The 24,711-nt window shown below is 40.6% G+C and overlaps 1 protein-coding gene across 8 annotated transcripts in view; it reads right to left on the bottom strand.

Annotated features, from left to right (window-relative positions):
• The window catches only part of CEP112 (centrosomal protein 112), a 418,056-nt gene that overhangs the window by 93,687 nt on the left and 299,658 nt on the right, over positions 1-24,711 (bottom strand). The window lies entirely within an intron of this gene.

Here is a 24,711-nt window from a genome sequence, read left to right as displayed (position 1 = left end):
ACCAGGCAGCTGGGATGGCTGCCAGCTGCACCGCCCTTCTGGGGCAGCCAGAAAACCACAGGGCTTGCCTTTGATCTAACGCCAACTATTCATCACTTAAAAAGCAAAAAGCAAAAGAGAAAAAAAAAAAGATCTCTCCTGCCAATTATTAGACAAACACAGACTTCTGTGGAAAGAGAAAGGGAGAAGGAGAGACAGAAATAGACCCAGCAAACGTGTGTGAAGTCAGGGAAGAGAGGAAACACAGGAGAAGGAAGAGGAAACGAGGGGAGAGGGAATCGGAGGTGGGGGAGGGAAGACGGTAAATTTAACACTCTTTCCCTTAGTTTAAAGAGAAAAGAACTAGACCCTCCTGGTGGAGGCTGACAGGAGATTTTAGACTCACTGAGCCAAGGTCTGAGCCCTACTCTGCCTGGCACACAAGAGCTCTTTTTTTGAAGTGACAGATGCATCTAAATCAAACCACTTCTATGGCCTGGAAGTAGGGAGGCCTTCCCAGAAGTCCACATTACTTAGAACTCCACGATCTCCTTCGCCACCCGAGTTCCCATCCTTTGTGTGTGACCTGCTTTCCGTCTCCCTGGAAGCCTCAGGATCTGCACTTTATCCTCCGTGTTCGGAAATGTCCTGGTGACTTGCCCTAGCCGGGCCTTTTTTTCTCATCCATTGTGCAGGCACTAAACAGGCCCTTTCAATCTGCGCTCGTGTCCTGCATTTCTAGAAAAGGCTTTGGTCACTTCTCTCTTAATTTCCTCTCTTTCTCCCCCTGGTCTCTTTCTCTCTCGTCTCTCTGTCTGCCTGTCTCTGCAGCTCTGAATATTGGACTTCACAGGTTTAGCATCTTTTTCTTGTTGTTTCTATTTTCCATTACTTTGTCTTTTTGATCTTTTGTAGCAATTCTCGACTTTAAATGTTAAACTTTGTATTGGATTTTAAAGACTCCAGCTGTCCTGTTTGTAATTTCCAAGAGTTTCGTTGTTGTTCTCTGAACACGCCATCACTCCCCATTTTTAACAGACGAGGAAGCTGTGCCACAGAGAGGTTAAGAGAGCTGCTCAGTGGCGCATCTAGGAAGCGAGGGAGCCAGGACCCGACCCCACGTGGCAGAGCACAAGCGCTTCACCGGCTGGAACACACGGCACAGGGCGTCCCCGAGAATCCCACTTCTCTGAGGTGACTGACTTCATACACACCTATACAATGTCTATACCTACACACACACATTTAAATTTTCTTTCTGTTCTCGAGAGTGTCTGTATTTTTCTTAGTTCCTTTTATTTCTTTGCTGTACCAGCCTGTTTGGGCCTCTGTTTTTCACTTTAGAAATTGTCCTCAATTTTTGGTGATCTTTCTTGTTTAAAGTGTGGCCCTCTAAAACAGGCAGGCTTGGGGACAGGTGGAGTCATCACAGGGTATCACTAAGGCTCCTGGACTCTCTCATACCGGTATCTGACTGGACACCCTTCTTGGACCCTTTTGCCCAGAGCTGTGCCCCCTGGTTTACCGCCTGGCGGCAGACGTCGGGCTGCCAGGGTATTCAGAAGGGTGCCTAGATGTTCACGATACTGATTCTTGTATAGCCCCGTTTTTGTTTTAACCCTGAGCTATACCTGGGTCCCCTCTCTCATTCCATCTCTCCAGGGAGCAAACCAGGGGTGGACATGGAATAAATTCAAAGGCTGAAGCCCTAATACCAGTGTGATGGTATTTGGGGTGAGGCTTCAGGAAGTGATGAGGTTGTGGGGGTGGAGCCCTCATGAATGGGATTAGCACCTTTATAAGAAGAGGCCAGTGAGCTAGTTCTTCTGCCGTTTGAGGCTACAGTGAGAGGATGGCCGTGTGCAACCTGGCAGAGGGCTCTTACTAGAACTGGACCACACCAGCACCCTGATCTCCAACTTCCAGCTTCCAGAACGATCGGAAATAAATTTCTGTTCTTGATAAGCCACCCAGTTTGTGGTGTTCTGTAACAGAACCCAAGCTGACTAAGACAACAGCCGTGTGATTTATGAACTGAAGTTCACAAGCAGTTCTCTAGAGTTTATCCCATAAATCTCTTTGCATCTATAATGGTGCTGAATATACTGGGTAGTTTTGTTTTTTCCCGACTAGAGAGGGCTTGTGACTATTGCTGTTTTCTCTACTAAATCACCAGACTCTATTCTAGCTCTATGACTAATAAAGCCACTCTCTACTACAGAATCGAGGCCACATGGCACAGGAGATTGGTTTTGGACACATGAAGTTTGGAGATGCCTACTGGACACCTCGTGTTGAGGTGAACATTTGAATATGTTCAAATGTTCTGGAGTCCAGAGGAGAGGTCTAGGTTAGAAGTATAAATTCAAGTGTCACTAGTATATAAACGGCAGGTAGAACTATGCTACTGGAGGAGATCTCAAGGCACTGAGTGTGTATCCAAAACAGAAGTCTAAGAATGCTGAGCCCTGGGCCTGCAGATGTCAGGAGGCTGGAGATGGGGAGGAAAGTAAATGGAAGTAATGACCAGAGAGAGAAGGCTCAGGAGAGTGTGGGGTCCTGAAGCCAAGGGAAGACAGTGTTTCCAGGACTAGTCAGCTGTGTCGGGTTCTACGGGGAGTCATGCGACGTGAGCGTGTGGAGGACAGTGGTGGCCTGGACGTGATTGATTCTGGTACAGCACCAAGGAGGAAAGCTGGATCGGAGGGAGCTCAGGGTAGGAGGGGGGAACTGGAGAAGACGAGACAAGTGGTCCACAGTTTTGTTACCAAAAAAAAAAGGAGAGAAATGGGCTGGAAGTTGCGGGGGAAGTGAGTAAAGAAAGGGCTGATGGTTGTTTTCTTTTTTACAAGACGAGAGAGCAGCACGCGTGCAAGATGATGGGAAAGGTCTGGCCGTAGAGAAGGAAAAGACAAATGATGCCAGAGACCTACTGGTGGCATGTCCTGGAGTGAAGGAGAAGGGGTGAGTTCTAGGGCACAAGGGGACAGGGTGGCCTCTGCTGGGAGCGCAGGTCAATTATCCCTGGTACAGTGGTGGGAACTTCTCCGTGGAGCAGGAGGAAAGATTCCTCAGCGAAGCATGAGGATGGCAGAAGAGACTGTTGGAGATTTGAGGTGTGAGGAAAGGGTATGAATAGCCATGTCAGAAGTGGGAAAGGGAAGAGGCTGAGGAATCCAGTATGAGCCCCAGGGCTCCAGGAGGTATTAGGGCCCACCTGACATTACCAGTATGAGTTTAAAGTGCGGCCAATGGGTGAGATATGAACACCTCTAGAAACTGCCAATAGCAACGTGGAGCAGAATCAACACTTCGGAGAATAATGGGAATAACTGAAGAAATACAATGAACTTATCAACCTTCAAGGTTTTTACTATTTATTTGAGCCTAAATCACAGTTGTCTGGATTTCTGAACTCTTCTTAGATGAATCTGAAAAGCTCCAGTTTAGCATGGCTGAAAACTGATAGCTCACTTCTCATGCAAACTGTCTCTACAACAGTTTTGAATAATTTTATTCTCAGGATGGTTCTCACCGTCCGTTTTATTTCCATACATAAACTTAGGTTAGGGTTAGCTCTTTTCATCCAAATCTGATTTTTACAGCTATCATTACTACTTAGAAATACGATTTTCTTTTTTTTTTTTTTTTGCAATATATATATATTTCAATTCAAAGTGAATCGACAATAATACACCATAAATTCTTATTTTGACACTCACCCAAAATAGCCACCTGGAAAACCCGCTTTTTGTGACAAAGTACAGAAGGCTTGGTCACATTTAAATCACTGAGAACTAGAGGGAAATACTATCGCAAACCGTAATAGACATTTACATCCATAGAAGTCTTCCCGGTCCTTGTTGCAATATTGCAGAGTGCAATTGCTACTTGGCAAACTAGTGTAGCATAGAAGTAAAAGCAAAAACGAACCAGAGAAAGAAAGCCACAAGTCTAGACCTGTTAAACAGTTAACAGTTCAAACTCAGTAATCAAATCTGTATCATGGGCTTCTTTAAAACAAATCTTCCTACACCTTGCAGTGTATGACTTAACTTTTACTTAACACAAATCAACTTTAAAATTAGTAGTAGAGACTTTTTTTTTTTCTTTTTTTTTTTGCGGTACGCGGGCCTCTCACTGTTGTGGCCTCTCCCGCTGCGGAGCACAGGCTCCGGACGCGCAGGCTCAGCGGCCATGGCTCACGGGCCCAGCCGCTCCGCGGCACGTGGGATCTTCCCGGACCGGGGCACGAACCCGCGTCCCCTGCATCGGCAGGCGGACTCTCAACCACTGCGCCACCAGGGAAGCCCAGTAGTAGAGATTTTTAAAATGAAAAAGTTTTGCTACTACAGTAACATATTTAAACATCCCGAAGGAAAAGAAACGAAATGTCAAGATATTTGATTAAAAAATAATTTGTAAATTAAAGTAGTATGCAAATACGCAACTTGGAAGTCATGCAGTGTTTTATTTAAGAAAGCAGTAAAACCAAAGAAAACTGGTAAAAATGGTTTTAAAGAGAGTACAAATTCTTTTCTCAGTATGCTAATTTTAGACTTTAGCAGGATCTTGGATCTTTTTTTATCTTCTTAAACACATGAAAAGCACGTGATTAGAAGAAATACAATTTCCAAACAATCATCTGTAGCATGACCTGAACAGATGAGAGGAAAATCGTCATCTTGAAAGGAGAAAGTTGTTTTGTTTTCTTATCTCCGGCTCTTTCTCTCTGCCCCGACGTGTGCTTGGCCTGCCCTCCCCCTCCGCCAAGCCCTCAGTCCCCTCTGCTGTCCTCAGGTCACTCTTCTCTGCTGAAGAGCCCAATGTGTTTGTTTCTCTACGTAATTGCCATCAACATCTTGGCTTTAAAGACCCTACTGGAAAGGAGCAAAGCAAACAATTTTCACAAAGGTGTCGATGGTTGTTAATTATCTTAATTGCTACTGTTTCTCTGCAGGTCTTAATTCAAAAAAAGTCTCTCCTTCCTTTTTTTTTTTTTCCTATCATTAATGGTGAAACTTCAGGCATTCATGATTTCCAGGAAGGTGATATGGAGAGAAGAAAATTAGGAGACTCCTCTAGAATACTTATACTTAAGGCAGCCCCAGATCTTATAAAGAGAAATTTCTTTAAAATATAATAGCATACATTTCTGAATTAAATATTTGTTTTTAGGATTTAAAAGAAAGATGCTTCCCAGATTCTTGAAACACAGCATAAAGCTCAGTGCACTGTGCAGTATTTCCTGTTCAAAAGCTTTGCAGGCACTCATCTGAAGCTTCTTCAAATGCTGTGAATACAGTTATGGCCAGCTGGTGCCAGATTTTAATATATAACTGTACTACCCTGTCAACAAAAATATTCAGAGAATTCATAACAAACATTTATATTTAATTTAATATATTTACAGAACTTTCAAACTTGAAAATCTCTGTATTTTACCTTAAAATAAAAGTATAAATTTAGAGTCATAAACAAAATTCATGATTTCCATTTGGGCCATGATAGAGTAACTGGGACCATACTTAATCAGCTGTAGTAAACAGCCAGAAAGGTGGACAAGACACAGGAAACACAGCTTTAGGATGCTGGGAAACAAGAAGCACAGGACTGTGACCCTGTGAAGGGAAGGGAAGCAAATGCGACAAGCCCTACAATCACCCCTGCTCCCGTCGCAGGGCACATTCTGGGCCTGAACACAGGGAAAGGGAATCGAAGCACAGCATGGCAGTATTGTGAGTAGAGGAAACACAGACTGGAGTTTGGGAATCTGAGGAAGCTGGCATTTGTAGGCACCGAGTACCGGACAGGAGGAAGCTATGTAGAGAAGGAGCTTCAGAATCTACCTGGTTTCCTCTTGAGTCTGTTGCTGATAGTTTGGGTACGTAAAGGGTTAAGTTCTGTAAGGCCAAGTAAACAGTGACTGGTGAGCTTTAAGATGAACAATTCCCAAAGCTCACACAAATCTGGGAGATATTTGAGTTTTAATCGGCCAGAATGAAGAGTCATCACGGAACATCCACAAAGGCCACACTTTAGTCATGGGGTTAAACTAGCCTTAGAGTAAAGAAAACCTCAAGTCAGTTCTAACAAAGTTCAAGAACAAGCTTCAGATGGGTCAGACGCGTCACCTGCAAGTACTTAATTGCTTCCTAAACAAAGCCGAATATTTTTTAAAGGAAGTCATTTACAGGAAGTCAATATACATTTTACAGTGTTGATCATCCAATAAAAGATAACACGAGAAGAAGCAGGAATATGTGAGCCGTAAGCAGGAGAAAAATCAGTCAACAGAATTAGACCTAGAAATGATAGAAATGGTGGAATTAGTGGACAAAGATCTTAAACTACCCATTAAAAGAGACCCAAATATTTAAATAAAAAAATTGAACACAGCAAAGAGAGAGATAGAAGTATAAAAAAGAACTAAATAGCCTAGAGCACAGTAATATACTATCTGAAAGGAAAATTTCACTGGTAGGATAAATAACAGATTTGGCATTATAGAAGAAAAGACCAGCAAATATGAAGAAAAAGCATTTTAAATATCCAAATGATTGTCAGAGAGACAAAAGACTGGATTTAATGAATCTCTGAGACTGTATCACATCATCTAACATATGTGAAATTGTATACCAGGAGGAGAAGGTTTGGGAAAATATTTGAAGACATAATGGCTGAAAATTTTCCAATATGAAGAAAACTATAAAACCACAAGTTGAAGATCAATGAACAACAACAAAACATAAACACAAAGGAAATCACATCAGAAACATCATAATCAAATTGCAAGAACAGAAATAAAGTCTTAAAAGCAGCCAGAAAAAAAAGATACATTAAAAAGATTGGAATAAGGATATTTCATCTGAAACTATGCTAGTCAGAAGATAACATAATGAATCTTTAAAGTGCTGAAAGCAAAAAAATCTGTCAATCTTGAATTGCATAATTAGTGAAAACATCATTCAAAATTGAAGATGAAATACAGATATCTTCAAACAAAAATCTGAGAGAATTTGTTACTAGCAGACATGCACTACATAAAAGGTTAAAGGCAGTTGCTCAGGCAGATGGAAAATGATGCTAAATGGAAACCTGGATCAACTCAAAGGGATAAGGGGCACTGGACATAGAAAATACATGTGTCAATATAAATTGTCCTTTTTCTCATTTAAAATTTCTTTTTAAGACAATTTACTGTTAAAGCAAAAATAATAAAAGTATATTGTGGAGCTGACGATATAGGTAGAAACAGGTATAGGGAAATGGAAGTATACTGTTATTAAGATACTTACATTTTATGTAAACTGGTATAATAGTATGTGAAGGCAGGTGTAACAAAGTACATATAAAAAATGAAGAGGTAGGGCTTCCCTGGTGGCGCAGTGGTTGAGAGTCCGCCTGCCGATGCAGGGGACATGGGTTCGAGCCCCGGTCCGGGAAGATCCCACATGCCGCGGAGCGGCTGGGCCCGTGAGCCATGGTCACTAAGCCTGCGCGTCCGGAGCCTGTGCTCCGCAACGGGAGAGGCCACAACAGTGAGAGGCCTACGTACCGGGGAAAAAGAAAACAAAAAAGAGAAGAGGTATATCTAATATGCCAATAGTAGAAATACAAATGGCAAAATAATAGATTGAAACCCAACAACATCAATAATCACATTAACTATTATAAATGGTTTAAAAACTCCATCTAAGTCACAGAGATTGTTGGACTGGATTTAAAAGAAGGTGTAAAAAACAAAAAAAAAAGAAGGCGTAACTACATGGTAATTTCAAGATAAACACTTTAAATATTTTAAAATGTTAAAATTAAAAGGATGAAGAAAGATGTACCACACAAACAGCAATTACAAGAAAAGTAGAGTAGCATAGCTAATATCAAAGTAGATCTGAGAACAAAGGAGCTTAGCAGAAAATAAGAAGGATATTTCATAATGATAAAAAATTTAATTCATAAATATAATATAAAAATCCTAATGTGTTTGTACCTAATTTCAAGAGCTTCAAAATACATAAGGCAAAGACTGACAGAACTGAAAGGAGAAATAGGCAAATCTACAAATGACAGTTGAGGGTATTTCAACCCTCTTCTCTCAGGAGTTGATAGAAAAAGTAGATAGAAGATTGGTGAGGATATAAATGATCTGAAAAAGGCTGTCAAACAACTTGACCATTAATTAAGAAAGACCATATTCTAGACCATACAACAAATTTCAATAATTTTATTTAGTTATAATTATATAACTAAATTATAAATCCGTAATAGAAATGTATCTGATGTCTCTAAAATGTTTGGAAAATAAACAATATAATCTAATTTTTATGAGTCAAATGAGAAATCACATGGGAACTTAGAAAATATTTTGAAATTAATGAAAATGGAAGCATAGTATTTGTGGAATGGTAGTCAGTGCCTAGTGGAAATGTTTAGCTTTGAATTATTTTATTAGCAAAGAAAGAAATTCTCAAATGAATGATAAAAGTTTCCCCTGAAGAAGCTTGAAAAAGAATAGCAAATTAAAGAGAAAGTAAGCAGAAGAAAGAAAATACTAAAAATAAGAGTGAAAAACAATGAAATAGAAAATAGAAAAACAAAAGAGAAAATCAATGAAACCAAAAGCTGGTTCTTTGAGAAGACATCAATAAACCTCTAGACAGACTGATCAGAAACAGAAGAAAGAAGGTATAAATTACCAGTATCAGGAATGAGAGAAAGGGGACATCACTATCAGATCCTACAGACATGAACAGAGCAATAAAGAAATACTGTAAACATATCGTCAAGTTTTCTTCTAATTTAGACAAAAATGCATAAATCTCTTAAATCATACAAATCACCAAAAGTAACTCAAGAAGAAATAGAAAATTCAAAGGGTCCTATATCCCTATATGTGTTAAAACACACACACACACACAACCCTACCTACCTATATTCAGGCCCATCTGGCTTTACTAGTGAACTCTATTAAATACTCAGGAGTAAATAATATCAACTCCACATAAACTCTTCCAGAAAACAGAAGGCATAAATTACACCAGGACAACTGGTTAAAGGAGCAAAATGTTCCTTCACCAAAACATGGATTCTACCTCTCACCACAATCAAAAGACTTACACCATCAGTTCTCCCCAGTCTCCCTCTTCTCATGTCACCAATATTTTCTCCTACATAGACTTGTTACCATGTGATTATAAATAGGCTAGTTACACACACACACACACACACACACACACACACACACACACCAACAGCCCTCCCCGAAATCCTGGTATATCCCTGTGATGGCTTCACAAACATTTACTTGAAACACCTCCTCTGTGTTGGGCACAGGACACTCACCATGTGACCCAGCAATTCCACTTCTGGGTGTAGGCCCGGAAAACCCAAAACCACTAATTCAAAAAGATACATGCATCTCAGTGTTCACAGTAGCACTATTTGCAATAGCCAAGATATGGAAGTAACCTAAGTGTCCATCGACAGATGAATTTGGATAAAAAAGATGTGGTACATATAGACAATGGAATATTACTCAGCCATAAAAAAGAATAAAATAATGCCATTTGCAGCAACATGGATGGACTTGGAGGGCATTATGCTAAGTGAAATAAGTCAGACAGAGAAAGACAAATACTGCAATGATATCACTCATATGTGGAATATAAAAATACAACAAACTAGTGAATATAACAAAAAAGAAGCAGACTCACAGATATAGAGAACAAACTAGTGGTTACCAGTGGGGAAGGGGGCAAAATAGGGGTGGGGGTTAAGAGGTACAAACTATTATGTATAAAATAAGCTATAATGATAAACTGTACAACACTGGGAATATAGTCAATATTTTATAATAACTATAAATGGAGCATAACCTTTAAAACTTGTGAACCACTACACTGTACACCTGTAACTCATAAAATATTTCACATCAACTATACTTCAATTAAAAAATAAAGAAAATGATTTAATGAAGTTGGGGAGGAGACAGATACGTGAGTAAATAAAATACAGCATAAGCATCATGAGAGAGCTATGCACAGGGTGTTATTAGAGAAAAGCTACCTGAGATACTTCACATCAGAGAAGGCTTTTGTAAGGAGACAAATATTAAAGGATGATGATGGCAATGATGATGATGATAGTGTTGTTGATGGTGATGATGGTGATGGTGATGATGATGGTGATGGTGATGATGATGGTGGGGATGGTGGTGATGGTGATGGTGGTGATGATGGTGATGGTGGTGATGATGGTGATGGTGGTGATGATGGTGATGGTGGTGATGATGGTGATGGTGGTGATGATGGTGATGGTGGTGATGATGGTGATGGTGGTGATGATGGTGATGGTGGTGATGATGGTGATGGTGGTGATGATGGTGATGGTGGTGATGATGGTGATGGTGGTGATGATGGTGATGGTGGTGATGATGGTGATGGTGGTGATGATGGTGATGGTGGTGATGATGGTGATGGTGGTGATGATGGTGATGGTGGTGATGATGGTGATGGTGGTGATGATGGTGATGGTGGTGATGATGGTGATGGTGGTGATGATGGTGATGGTGGTGATGATGGTGATGGTGGTGATGATGGTGATGGTGGTGATGATGGTGATGGTGGTGATGATGGTGATGGTGGTGATGATGGTGATGGTGGTGATGATGGTGATGGTGGTGATGATGGTGATGGTGGTGATGATGGTGATGGTGGTGATGATGGTGATGGTGGTGATGATGGTGATGGTGGTGATGATGGTGATGGTGGTGATGATGGTGATGGTGGTGATGATGGTGATGGTGGTGATGATGGTGATGGTGGTGATGATGGTGATGGTGGTGATGATGGTGATGGTGGTGATGATGGTGATGGTGGTGATGATGGTGATGGTGGTGATGATGGTGATGGTGGTGATGATGGTGATGGTGGTGATGATGGTGATGGTGGTGATGATGGTGATGGTGGTGATGATGGTGATGGTGGTGATGATGGTGATGGTGGTGATGATGGTGATGGTGGTGATGATGGTGATGGTGGTGATGATGGTGATGGTGGTGATGATGGTGATGGTGGTGATGATGGTGATGGTGGTGATGATGGTGATGGTGGTGATGATGGTGATGGTGGTGATGATGGTGATGGTGGTGATGATGGTGATGGTGGTGATGATGGTGATGGTGGTGATGATGGTGATGGTGGTGATGATGGTGATGGTGGTGATGATGGTGATGGTGGTGATGATGGTGATGGTGGTGATGATGGTGATGGTGGTGATGATGGTGATGGTGGTGATGATGGTGATGGTGGTGATGATGGTGATGGTGGTGATGATGGTGATGGTGGTGATGATGGTGATGGTGGTGATGATGGTGATGGTGGTGATGATGGTGATGGTGGTGATGATGGTGATGGTGGTGATGATGGTGATGGTGGTGGTGATGTTGATGTTGATGATGATGATGGTGATGTTGATGGTGATGGTGATGATGATGGTGATGATGGTGGTGGTGATGGTGATGGTGGTGATGAGGTGGTGGTGGTGGTGGTGATGATGGTGGTGATGGTGATGGTGGTGATGATGGTGATGATGGTGGTGATGATGATGGTGTTGCTGACAGTGGTGATGGTGATAGTGATGATGATGATGGTGGTGATGGTGATGGTGATGATGGTGGTGGTGATGATGGTGATGGTGGTGATGGTGATGATGGTGATGATGGTGATGGTGGTGATGGTGATGATGGTGATGATGGTGATGGTGGTGATGGTGATGATGGTGATGATGGTGATGGTGGTGATGGTGATGATGGTGATGATGGTGATGGTGGTGATGGTGATGATGGTGATGATGGTGATGGTGGTGATGGTGATGATGGTGATGATGGTGATGGTGGTGATGGTGATGATGGTGATGATGGTGATGGTGGTGATGGTGCTGATGATGATGATGGTGATGGTGATGTTGATGTTGATGGTGGTGATGATCATGATGGTGATGATGGTGGTGGTGATGGTGCTGGTGGTGATGATGATGATGGTGGTGATGATGGTGATGGTGATGATGGTGATGGTGGTGATGGTGATGATGGTGGTGGTGATGGTGGTGATGGTGGTGATGGTGGTGATGGTGATGATGGTGATGGTGATGATGGTGGTGATGATGGTGATGATGATGGTGGTGATGGTGATGGTGGTGATGATGGTGATGGTGATGATGGTGGTGATGATGATGGTGTTGCTGACGGTGGTGATGGTGATAGTGATGATGATGATGGTGGTGATGGTGATGGTGATGATGGTGGTAGTGATGATGGTGATGATGATGATGGTGTTGATGGTGATGATGATGGTGATGATGGTGGTGATGATGATGGTGCTGGTGGTGATGATGATGATGGTGGTGTTGATGGTGATGATGGTGGTGATGGTGATGGTGATGATGATAGCAACAACAAGTTAACTAGCATTTATTTTGCTCCTACTCTACTGTTAAATGCCTTACCCAAATTAACAGATCTAACCCTTCAAAACCTCTGTGAAGTAAGCACGATTATTATCCTCATTTATAGAAAAAGAAACTGAGAGATGAAAGGGTAAAAAAAAACTTGCTCAAGGTTACCAGCTGGGAATGAATAGGAATCAACTAACTGAAAAAGAAAGAGAAGAAAATTCCAGGTGATAGTGGTAACAGGTACAAAATGGGTTTCCAACATGGTATATTTGAGGCACCATGCTTTCTTTTCTTCCTACCCAGCCATATTTCCTGAAAAGATAATCTCTACCCTCTGCCTCCATTTTCATTTAATCATTAATTAAGAAGTATATACTTGCTTAATGTAGAAAAACAGACAGATATATATTTCCTGTAATCTATCATCCACAGTAACAATGTTGACATTTTAATGAGTTTTTATGCGCTATATATTTGCATGTACCAGGATATTTCTGAAGTCTTTTTTCCCCCTATAATTTTCTTCCCGTAATATCCAGCTCATCCTTTTTAGGGAGCGGTCGATGATAAATCTTAACATAAGATGATGTTTTTTGTAAGGTTTTAACCTGAAGACTTTTTTTTGCTTTTTAAAAAATTCTTGATTTCATATTGGAGCAGAGTTGCTTTACAATGTTGTGTTAGTTTCAGGTGTGCAGCAAAGTGATTCAGTTCTACATACACATGTATCTATTCTTTTCCAGATTCTTTTCCCATATAGGTCATTACAGAATATTGAGTAGAGTTCCCTGTGCTATATTATCTTGTGCTACCGAACAACACAAGATGATTTTCCTTTTTTAAATTGAAATATAGTTGACATACAGTGCTTTGTTAGTTTCAGGTGTACAAGGAATGATTTGACAACTGCATGCATTATGAAACGATCGGCACGATAAATCTAATAACCGTCTGTCTCCGTACAGACTCCCGTCTCGGCCCGCACGGCACGGCCGAGGGAACTGAGGCGGACAGAGCCAGGCATGCCCCCCGGGAGGCCGCCCCCCCCCCCCCGCAAACCCGGCCAGCATCAGGGCAGCTCCGTGTGCTGGGAACGGGGGCAAAAGCACTGGGATCGGCTTTGCCTCTTTGCATTATATAGGCAACGTTTTTCCATGTAATTCATATTTCAAAGTATAATTTTTAAAAGCTTAATACTTGATTATATGAGTTGAGAATCAAAAATGTTCCCACAAATGTAGGAAAAGACGTTCTGCAGCCACGTCGCAAGGAGTCATCCGAACCGGTTTTAAACCTGTGATCTCACTTTGGTGAACGCAGTTTTGCAAGCCAACCAAGAGGTGCCAGCCCCTCTCACTCCTGGCAGCCGGCAGCCAGAGACAGACCCACCCCAACAAGCACAGCTGCGAGGCTCGGCCAGGCAGCACGTCTCACGTAGGGCTCTGGAAGTCCCCACCCCGGCCCTGAGCTCTCCGCCCGAGCCCCCTAGCAGGTCAGCAGTCTGCTGTGCTCAGAGGCTGTGCCCGACCGGCAAAGCTGTCCCTTATGATAATAAGCAATAAATTCAGCTTCTCTTTTTATTTCAGATACTGAAAGGATACAGCGTGACTTATCGAACCATACTCCTCTATTACTGGATATTGAGATTGTTTCTAATACCTTATCATTATAGGTAACCCTTCCACCTAAGGTGTCCCCTTGGCAACATCAAAATCCAACATCTCTGCAATTCTGTACACTTTGGGGGTAGGAGCTGTGCTACCGTCGTTTATCCTCCCCCCGCCCCCGCCAGCCCGCCCCACACCAAGGCCAAAGTCAAGTGCCTTTTAAAGAGCAGATGCTCAGTAACGGTTTGGTGATTGAAATTCTCCTCCTCATAGAGATTCTTAATCCACAGTCTACGGACAGGCTTTACGAGTCCATGGACACCCCTAACATTTTATACAAAGTTTTAGGTTTACTGTATTCTTCTGGAAGAGGATCTAAATATTTCAACAGGTTTTCAAAGGAGTACGTGACCCAGAGAAGACTGAACGCCTCTGTCCCTGCAGCCTCACCACGTTTACCATGGAACTAATTCTGCCTCTCCATGGGTTTAAACCACTGCTTTTCCTTTAGTTTGTTGGTCTCTGATGTCTCCTGCTTTACCCAGTTCAGTTCTTTCTCAGTCTCACGCCGACAATGTTTTCCTGACTTGCCTCGCTGCCTCTGCTTCTAACCTACCCTGAACCCCTGCGGAAGAATCCTGCTTCCAAAGTCTGACCCCTTGGCCCGGTCCTCAAGGCCCTCAGTGATGCGGAGCCCACATCTCTCTCCTGCTTCAACACCCCAAGCACTAACTTCACCCTGTTAGGGTAGCTCCTCAAAGACAGGAATCTTTGTCTGTTCTATTAACTGATATATCCCAAGACCGACACATAATACGACCAATAACTGTTGAATGAGTGAATCAACATTTTCTAATATGGACTAATGGGGTTTTCCAGACTAGTTGGCTGCTTTGTAGACTCCATCTCTCTGCAAGCACAGCGTTCTTCTCTAAGCCTACCCGTGTACACACACAGACCAACTCAGATGCCGACGCGTTCTTTGCTCACATCCTTTAGAACTGATTCGGTTTCCTTCCTTCTGTACGTACAGGCCTCACTCCTGGTAATCTGCGTGGCTGTACTGTAGTCTTTTGAAAATATGTCTTATCTTTCCCAATGGATTATGAACAGAGTTTGTGGCTCTGGCATTATTGCTGTGCCCTTAGTAGTTTCCTGGAAAATACTGTTTAATGAGTTAATGAAGAAAAGAGTGTATATGGTTTGAAATGGCAAGATTTTTGACAATTTTTGAAGAAAAAGATCGCTTTCTATTTCTTCATCTCCACTCAGCATATGAAAGGTAAGGTGGAGGAGAGGCAGAGTGAGAAGCTTCATGAGTATTTTTAAAATGTGGTTTACCGTACTTTATTATCTCTTCTAAGAGGAGATAAAAGACATCTTGGAGCAGAATGGAAATTGAGCATAAATGTTTAGGAGAGAAAGCATCCATACTCTTTCTTGTCTTCGTAAATGTAACTTATTTTACATGCCACAGACATTTTAAGACATTTTAAGATAATTCAAATATTACAAGAAAGTTGATTATAAAAATAACTTTTTAAAGGTATAATTTAGTATCAATTCAAAGTATTACTTTTCTAACATTGCAGTTATAGTGATAACTTTTTCCAAACATCATATTAAATGACACAATTTTACTTAGTTAAAAACATGAAAGCTAAGTGAGAGATAATATGTAATTATGTCTTGCAGGCTATTATGCTTGTTCAAACAGAATATCCATGTTTTTAAGGAACTATCTTTACTTTCACTTCTACAACCTTCAATTTTCAGACTGGACTAAAAAAATCAATGTAGTTAATTTAAAAATTACATTAAAAATTAATATAATTAATTAAAAATTAATGTAATGTACATTTTCTATTTGTTGTTCATTTAATGAAATACTCATACTGCTTTGCCATTCATTGGACACAGTGTTTATTGAACTGAATGTTGAAAAAGGTTTAATCCATCCATGACGTGATCATACTAATTCTCTCAATCATATGACAATCTCCAAGGTCAACTACTTAATCGAGGATTAGTGGGGAGATGGTCATTTACAAGACTTCCGATGATCACATTTCTAATTTCAAAGTCCCTTTTTGAAACAACTAATTGGGACAGGAAATGAATGAACATTCGTCAAATCCATACTATGTGCCAGGTGAGAATACCCATATGAATAAGAGAAAGTCCCTGCTGTTGCATCCTAGAACATCTGAATCTTACTTTGAGTCAAGGTTAAGGTCTCAGTTTGATACAATCATTACAAGAAATGGTACTTAAAGACTCCTTTTTCTTTTCCATCATTATGTACAAATCCTAACTAGAGAAAATGGCGAACTAGTCTAAATTACAAAACACTCACAAATGTCATATTTAGTGATTCTTCAATTTTAAGTCACTTCTAGAAAATTGATTGAGTCATCTTATATGGTTGCTTTACCCAGAACAATAATCTAATAAATAGGAACCCCAAGTGTTTTGGTTTTTGTCACTGCCTATTTTTTTGTAAGAATCCCATGGAGAAGCTACATCCTCTATTATAGAAGGAAGAAACTGGACACTTTTGGAAAAGGGCGGTGATATCATTATCAATATCACTATTGATTATCTGCTCTGTAACTATTGGTGGATCCATTCTCAGAAAGAATGCCCAGATTCCTGAATTTGGCCCTATTTCTGAATATGCCAAATTAGTATTGGTTACGCCCTCTGTACAGACTTAGTAACTGTGGTCAGTGCTGTGAACTAAAATAATGTGCATTTAATGACAGCTAAACCTAAAGAATAACGTGGGGCAGCTGGTTGTCTGCCATCGCTGTAACTCACCGGGGAGAATTTTCTCACCACTGCAACATATATCCTTACGTGGCCTTAACACCCATAAATGATCACGTAAGATTTACATGAACTTCCTTCCCACTACTGAATAAGAAAGCAAACTGTGAAATAAGCTTATGGAAATAGTTAAAGAATTAAGATCTAATCATATTTCAAAAGCTCACCCTTAGAGAAGCTCTCTGAAGCAGAGGCCACAGAAACTGAAACTCATGTATTACTTGGGCAGAAATACAAACTTTAGGAGAACGAAGGAGAAAAAAAAAAAAACTTTACTTTGCTCTAGGGAAGAAGCAACTATTCTCTGATGTGCAGAGAAGAATTTATCATCAAAGACCAAATGTAAATGGGGCCAATTAACTTTTTTAAGGTTTTCTACCTCCTATAATATTTTTATGTCTTTGCTACTCTTATGCTTTATACCAAAATCTAATGTTGCACGACTTGACAAATGTTAAAGGAAAATGACTACTGTATTTAACTAATTTCAACATACATAATACACATTTTAAATATGTTTAATATATTTATATATGAGTGGCACATTTGTTGGTATGGTATTTTTAGGAAGCAGATAGAAGATGTATTTCTTGTTTTTTTTTTTTTAGAAGATGTATTTCAAATACGTGACTTCAGACATCAAAAAATGTTGGCACCGTCCAATGATCACATGATGTTAATTGAATTATTGGTCAAGTAATAAATTACTTCAAATAAGCTTTGAATCTAGGAGTTAGATGTCCTGATTTGGCACACTCATAAATCCCATTAATATTTTACTTATTTTGGAAAATTTTCTACATTTTTGGCTCACTTGTATACAAAGAAATGTAATGAATATTAATTGGGAAGTTTATAAAATAAAGTATTTATAGGAAGTTGCTATGTTAGGTTTGTTGGCAGTTCGATATAAAGCAGTAATCTCAATACTTAACGAAAGCTTTAGTTCCTTTCCTGGATAATTTGGACGTTCGAGAAGGCGCTGAAAGGACATTCTTGAGATTTAGTCGTTAGACCTTCCTTATTAAAAAAGGCCTAGAGCATATGTAGTTTTCTAGGGTCATCTATACCGAGAGAATTCCCATACCACTTCATTGAAAACTAACATCGGAAACATTTGACAACAAGTATGATGCCCCATCCCCCATTCAGTCTGCACACAGAAGGTCTTCAGTTAGTTTTGTTGCTGTGCAGGTGAATTTCCCATCACCCAGACCCTCAGAGCTGCTCCAACCATGTTTTTCATCAACCCAAGATGCTTTGATTGACTAGTCCAACAACTGTTGCCAAATGGAGCATGGTGGTTACGAGCACGAGCTCTGAAGTTAAACCAACCTCGGTGGTGTGACCACAGGCAAATTATCTAACTTTCTTGGGAATGATTTTATAATGTGCAGATAAGGTGGACAGTAAAGATTAAACTGGACTGAGGTTTAGCCATGTAGGAACGGGGTGGGGGGGCGCTCAAGATGGCAAGGGATCAGAGAGCGCTGAGTAAGCACTGGCAGGAGGATGAGGCCCGTTCTTTATGCGGGAGGGAGCAGGAAAAACAAAAGGAGAGGCAAGAGCGATCAAAAGGAGAGCTTGGTAGACGCAGATCCTGAAGGTGAACTAGCTGAGTGAGGTTCCGGTCTAAGGCACGGGTGCATTGTTTGATGGATAAAGTGGAAGCAAGACAGAACTTACTTTACTAAAGCTGAGCTTACGAAACTGTAAGGCCAGCTATTAGAAAAGTCAGCTATCAAAATCAGTCTTTTGTAGCCAATTCTCGTTACTCTTTCTTTCTCGTTCTCCCACTTGAAGTCCATAAAAATAACAATTTGCTTTATTGAAGAAGCAATTTTCTTCCTGACGTGTCCCCAGGACTGGGGTGCTCGGCTGCTTTTGCCACTGCTAGTAATATTTATTTGTCGATGTTTATAATTGACACATACAGGACATATGTATGCTTATGAAACACGATACAGAACCCTCTTCAAACGACCATACAGCTTAACATCCAGCATTGCAAGTGCCGGCGCTTCCTTCCCCACTGCATCCCCTGGCTCTCCTGAGGATTAGTGCTCTCTTGAATTTTATTTATTGCCTGGCTTAAAAAACAGTACACGTGCAAGTGCCTCTAACGTATTGTTTGGTTTTACGATTTTCAGCTTTATAAATCCATGTTAATTGCGCTCCATGTAATTTCCTGAAATGTGCGGTTTCTCACACAGCACTGTTTCTAAGACTTATTCACGATGTTTCATCTGAAGCTGTATTTCATCCATTTTCACGGCTTTAGTATATCCCACTGTGTGAACAGACAAAAATCATGCATTCACCTGTTAACGGGCATTTGAACTGGGCAAGTTTCTTCCTCCATGCGCTAGGCTGCTACGGACACTCCAGTCCGCGTCTTCCGGTGTGTATTTGTGAATTTCTGGGGCGTACGCTAGTGAGCTGAACTGATGGTCAATAAATCGAACGTTCAACTTTACCTGATAATGCCACCAACATTTTGTATTCTCACCACAGTATATGCGTTCTTTTTGTTCCACACTTTCAGCCACACTTTGCGTTGTCCAGTTCCTATTTTTAACAACAGCTTTAATAAGGTATAATTCTCATTTCATAGTTCACACTTTAACTGCACAAGTCACTGTTTTCTAGTATATTCACAGAGCTGTTTATCTATCACCGCTACCAAATTCCAGGACACTTTTATCACCTCAAAAAGAAACCCCACATCCACTCGTGGTCACATCCCATTTTCTCCTCCCCCAAAGCCACCGGCAACCACTAATTTTCTTTCTGTCTCTACGGATTTTCCTAGTCTGGACATTTCACATGAACAGAGTCATACAACATAGGCCGTCTGTGTCTGACTTCTTTCCCTTAGCATGTTTCCAAGGCCCACCTATGTCGTGGCGTGCATCAGTGCTTCATTCCTTTCCACTGTCAAATAATATTCCCTTGTATGGATATACCACACTTGCTTATCTATTTGTCGGTTGATGAACATCTGAGTTGCTTCTAGTTTTTGGCTATTATAAAATGACACTGCTGTAAACGTTCTTGTAAAAGTTTTGTTTGGGAAATATGTTTTCAGTTTTCATGGATAAATACCTAGGAGTGGGATTGCTAGGTCATATGGTAGCTCTATATTAAAGTTTCTGAGGAATTGCTAAACGATTTTCCAAAGTGGCTGCACCATTTTTCACTCTCACCAGCAAAGTATGAGGGTTCTAATTCCTTCACATCTTTGTTAAAATGTGTTAGTTTCCATCTTTCTGATGATAGCCATCCTAGTGGTATGATGTGGTATATCACTGCATTTTTTGATTTTCATTTCCTTAACGACTAATGATACTGAGCATCTATCCATGGGCTTGTTGGCCATCTGTATATCTTCTTTGGAGAAATGTGTATTCAAATCTTTTGCCCATTTAAAAAACTGGGTTATTTATTTTTTTTATTGTTGAGTTCTAGAGGTATTTATATAGAATGGATACTAGACTCTTATCCAGATATATGATTTACAATTACTTCCTTCTATTCTATGAGCTGTTTTCATACTTTTTTGATAATGCCCTTTAGAGCACAAAAGTTTTATATTTTGGTAAAGTCCAATTTATCTTCTTCTTTGTCATTCGTCCTTTTGTTGTCATATCTAAAAATCCTTTGCCTAATCCAATGTCATGAAGATTTACTCACATATTTTCTTCTGAGTTGTATAGCACTTTCCTCTTTTATTGTTTCCTTCTAAGAATGTTACACTTTTAGCTCTTATATTTAGGTCTATGATTCATTTTGAGTTAATTTTTTGTGTATGTTGTGAGGCAGGGGTGCAACTTCATTCTTGTGCATGTGGATATCCAGTTGTACCAGGTCTCTTTGTTGAATTTCCGTATGAATTTTAGGATCAGCTTGTCAATTTATAAAAGAAAGGCAACTGGGATTTTGACAGGGATTGCGCTGAACCTGAGCACAAATCAATTTGGGTAGTACTGCCGTCTTAACAAAATTAAGTCTACCAATCCATGAATGTGGACGGCTTTCCATTTATTACATATTCATTAAATTTTTCAGTAACGTTTTCTAGTTTTTAATGTACAATTTTCCACTTCTTTGGTTAAACTTTATTCCTAAGTAATTCATTCCTGCTACTTTAAATGGATTTTTCTTAACTTCATTACCAGATTGTTCATTGCTAGTTTATGAAAATACAGTTGGCTTTTGTATATTGATTTGTATTCTGCAACCTTGAACTCATTTAGTTTTCAAGTAGCTTTTTCTTTGTTTTGATGTGGACGCCTTAGAATCTCTCTGTGTGTAAGATCTTGTCATCTGCAAATAGGAATAGTTTTACTTTTTCCTTTCCAATCTGGATGCCTTTTATTTCTTCTCTTGTCAATCTATTATGTATAAAAGGATATCTCGTGAGGGTCTTTGTTTTCCTTTTCTTGATTATTGATGACATGAGCAGTTCTTCATGTCTTTACTGGCTACTTATATTCTCACTTCTGTGAAACACAATCACATCTTTAGCCCGTTCTTTTATGGGTCACTTCTGACATAATATCAGATTTGCTTCTCTATTTCTAATTCTTATCCAGTTTATTTCTTTTTCTTGTGTTGTGATTAATGGCATCTCTGTTACAATGTTGAACAGCAGAAGTGGTAGTGGATATCCTTCTCTTTTCCTGGTTTTAAAAGGAATCCTTCTAATATTTCACCATAAGTGATGTTTGCTCTAAGTTTGTTTTTGTTTTTCTTCGGTACGCGGGCCTCTCACTGTAGTGGCCTCTCCCGTCGCGGAGCACAGGCTCCAGATGCGCAGGCTCAGCGGCCATGGCTCACGGGCCCAGCCGCTCCGCGGCATGTAGGGATCTTCCCGGACCAGGGCACGAACCGGCGTCCCCTGCACCGGCAGGCGGACTCTCAACCACTGTGCCACCAGGGAAGCCCTGCTCTAAGTTTTGACTGCTATTCTTTATCAGGTTAAGGACGTTCCCTCCTATTCCTAGCTCATTAAGAGTATTCATCACAGATGGGGGTGGAATCTCAGCAAATGCTTTTCCTTCATCTGAGTCGATCACATGGACTCTCTCCTTCCATCTGGCAGATGCAGTGCATTATATTCATGGGCCTGTAACCTGAATTCACCCTTGAATTCCTGCATTATATCCAAATGACTGTCACAAGCATTCTTATATGCTGCTAGATTCTGTTTCTCACTTTTTGTTAGAAATTTCACACTTAAGATGAAATGTGAGCCTGGTGTGTAATTGTATTTTTACTGTGTTTGGCTGGTTTTCATATCAAGATTATGTTGGCCTTGAATGGACTGGGGAATATGTCCTCTTTTTCTTTCCTCTGAAGGGCTTTGTATATTACTGGAATTATCTGTTCCTTGAAAGTCTGGTAAGACCTTGAGTGTAGAATTATTTGGGCCTGTTGTTTTCTTTGACGAAACACTTAAAACTAAATGCTCTATTTAACAGCTTATGAAACTATTAAGAGTTTTCTATTTCTCCTCCATTCAATCACATTTTCTAGAAATTTCTCCATTTTGTCCAGATTTTCAGTTTTTTTTGGCATAAAGGTACTCACTCTACTCTGATCTTTTCTGTCCTTCCTGGTCAGGAGTCCTTGTTCTCGTTTCCTCTCGTGTACTTTTGCATTCTCCCTATTTTTCCGATTAGTCTTCCAGGAAGTCTGTATTTTACTAGTCTTTCAAAGGATCAAATTTTGATTTTACTGTATGACTTACTCACTTTTTATTAAAACTTCCTACTTGCCTTGGCATCCATGACATTATTTCCTTTTGATTCTCCAGGCACCCCTCTGATAACTGCTTATCGGTCTCACCTGATTTTAAATAAGAATTGCCCCATGCCACCTGCTCTTCCCTGTCTAAACTCCACTCTTCTCTAAAATTTTAGAATCCACTCTTACCGTGGTAAGTCACCATTCTGTTGGTGTGAATTCCTACTCTTTCTAACTTTGACCTCCCTTTGCACCCACAGCCAGACCCCTGTCCAGCCACAGGTTAGATGGCACTGCTCTCTGAGACCTCTCACAGGCACGCCACTAACGTCCCAGCTGAACTCAATCATCTTCCCGGGATCTGTCCTTCCTCACCTCATTAAGGGCACCATCATTTAGTCACCCAAACCTGAAACAGAAGAATTTCCCAGGATCCTTTTCTCTCACCCTTGATTGTCTTGCCCATTTTCACTTGTAGGTCTTCACCTTTTCTCCCCTGAATTTTACAATAGCCTTCTCACTATTCTCTCAGTTCTGTCCCCTTTTCATCCACTTTTTTTTCTGTCTGATATAGATCCACCTACTGGTGTTCTATGTAAACTGTGAGTGTGATCCCATCGCCCAGCCTCCTCTCTGCAGCCTTAACCTCTCCAGTCCCCCACTCCTTCCGTTCCTTGCACAGAACCTGTAGTAAACACGTGAGCTCAGGTCATTCTCTGAAGGCTCTACTTGCTTTTGGCTTTTCACAGTGATGGTCTAAAATAGTGGCTCCAACCTGGGAGCCTTGGACTTATGAAGCATCACACATTGTCAGAGGACACGAGAAAAAGCCCGTTAGAAGTGCTCGGGGCCTGAAGATAGAATCTCCATGATCTTCTGTGGAAGGGTTTTCCCCGCCTCCCCAGCCCCCCATTACAGAGGTTGAGTTCTTCAGACTGTTCCGTTTCCTCCAACTAGGCCTGGGCAGAATCACTGCCAAGCCGTCCATCTTAGTCTAACACCCCCCTTGGGAACACACCTGATGCACTCACTCACCAACGGGCCTTTTACTTCCTTTCAGACCAAAATCAGCACTGCAGGCCGTCATATCTACACCCCAACTACATGTTATTCTGATCCCATTTGGAATGGGGAAGTCTTAATCCTCATATCAGTTTTGGGGGGTGATTTGTTTATATCTAATGTCAGATTGATTTATTATAGTATTAGGGTAAGTCTGATTTCACTAGAGAAAAAGGAATCAATAAAAGTATGACAAGAGGAAACGAAATCAAACAAGGAAACAAAATCTTGAGAAATAATTTGTAAAGCTTAAATGTCTGTTAATAGTCTATAGCATTGAAAAGTATTTTCCCAAACAGGATTACAATGAAGGAGGAAACTAGGAGAAAAGGTATCAGTGTGAAAGAAGAAAAATGTTGTTTGAGACTCTAAACTTACTAAATCAGAATCACCAGGATCTCATAATCCAGGAATTTGTATTAAAAGCTCTCCTGTTACTTCTGATAATCAGCCCATTTGCAGAACCACTGTTCTAGTTAATTGAGGATATGACTGAGGGCACTTTCTTAAATAAGAGCATTAGGACAGGGACTTCCCTGGTGGTCCAGTGGTTAAGACTCCGAGCTCCCAATACAGCGGGCCTGGGTTCGATCTCTGGTTGGGGAACTAGATCCCGCATGCCGCAACTAAAGATCCCGCATGCTGCAACAAAGAGCCTGCGTGCCACAACTAAAGATCCCACATGCTGCAACTAAGACCCGGCACAGCCAAATAAGTATATTTTTTTTAAAAAGCATTAGGACAATAATTTATATAAAGCACATAATTTCAGCTTACCATTCTGCTATCTCATTTCTACTGTGATTTATTTTTTTCGTAAAAAGAGCCCAATAAGTTGAGATTGGTTGTTTTAAATGAATGAATATCATCAACTTTGATAACCCTGAAAGGGTTTCTATGGTAACACAGAACAAAGATAATAACCACCAAGATCTAAATAATCAAGATTGCTTAGTGATCTTAGGCTGGCTTACTTCTATTGGTTTTAAATGCAGTAAAAAGCAAACAGTTCCAAGGAGCCAGACACTAT

This window comes from Neophocaena asiaeorientalis, unplaced genomic scaffold (genome assembly GCF_003031525.2).
Source record: "Neophocaena asiaeorientalis asiaeorientalis breed wild unplaced genomic scaffold, Neophocaena_asiaeorientalis_V1.1 scaffold30, whole genome shotgun sequence".
Lineage (NCBI taxonomy): Eukaryota > Metazoa > Chordata > Mammalia > Artiodactyla > Phocoenidae > Neophocaena > Neophocaena asiaeorientalis.
Note: the sequence above shows the minus strand (reverse complement) of the source record. Positions and strands in the feature narration are given on the sequence as shown.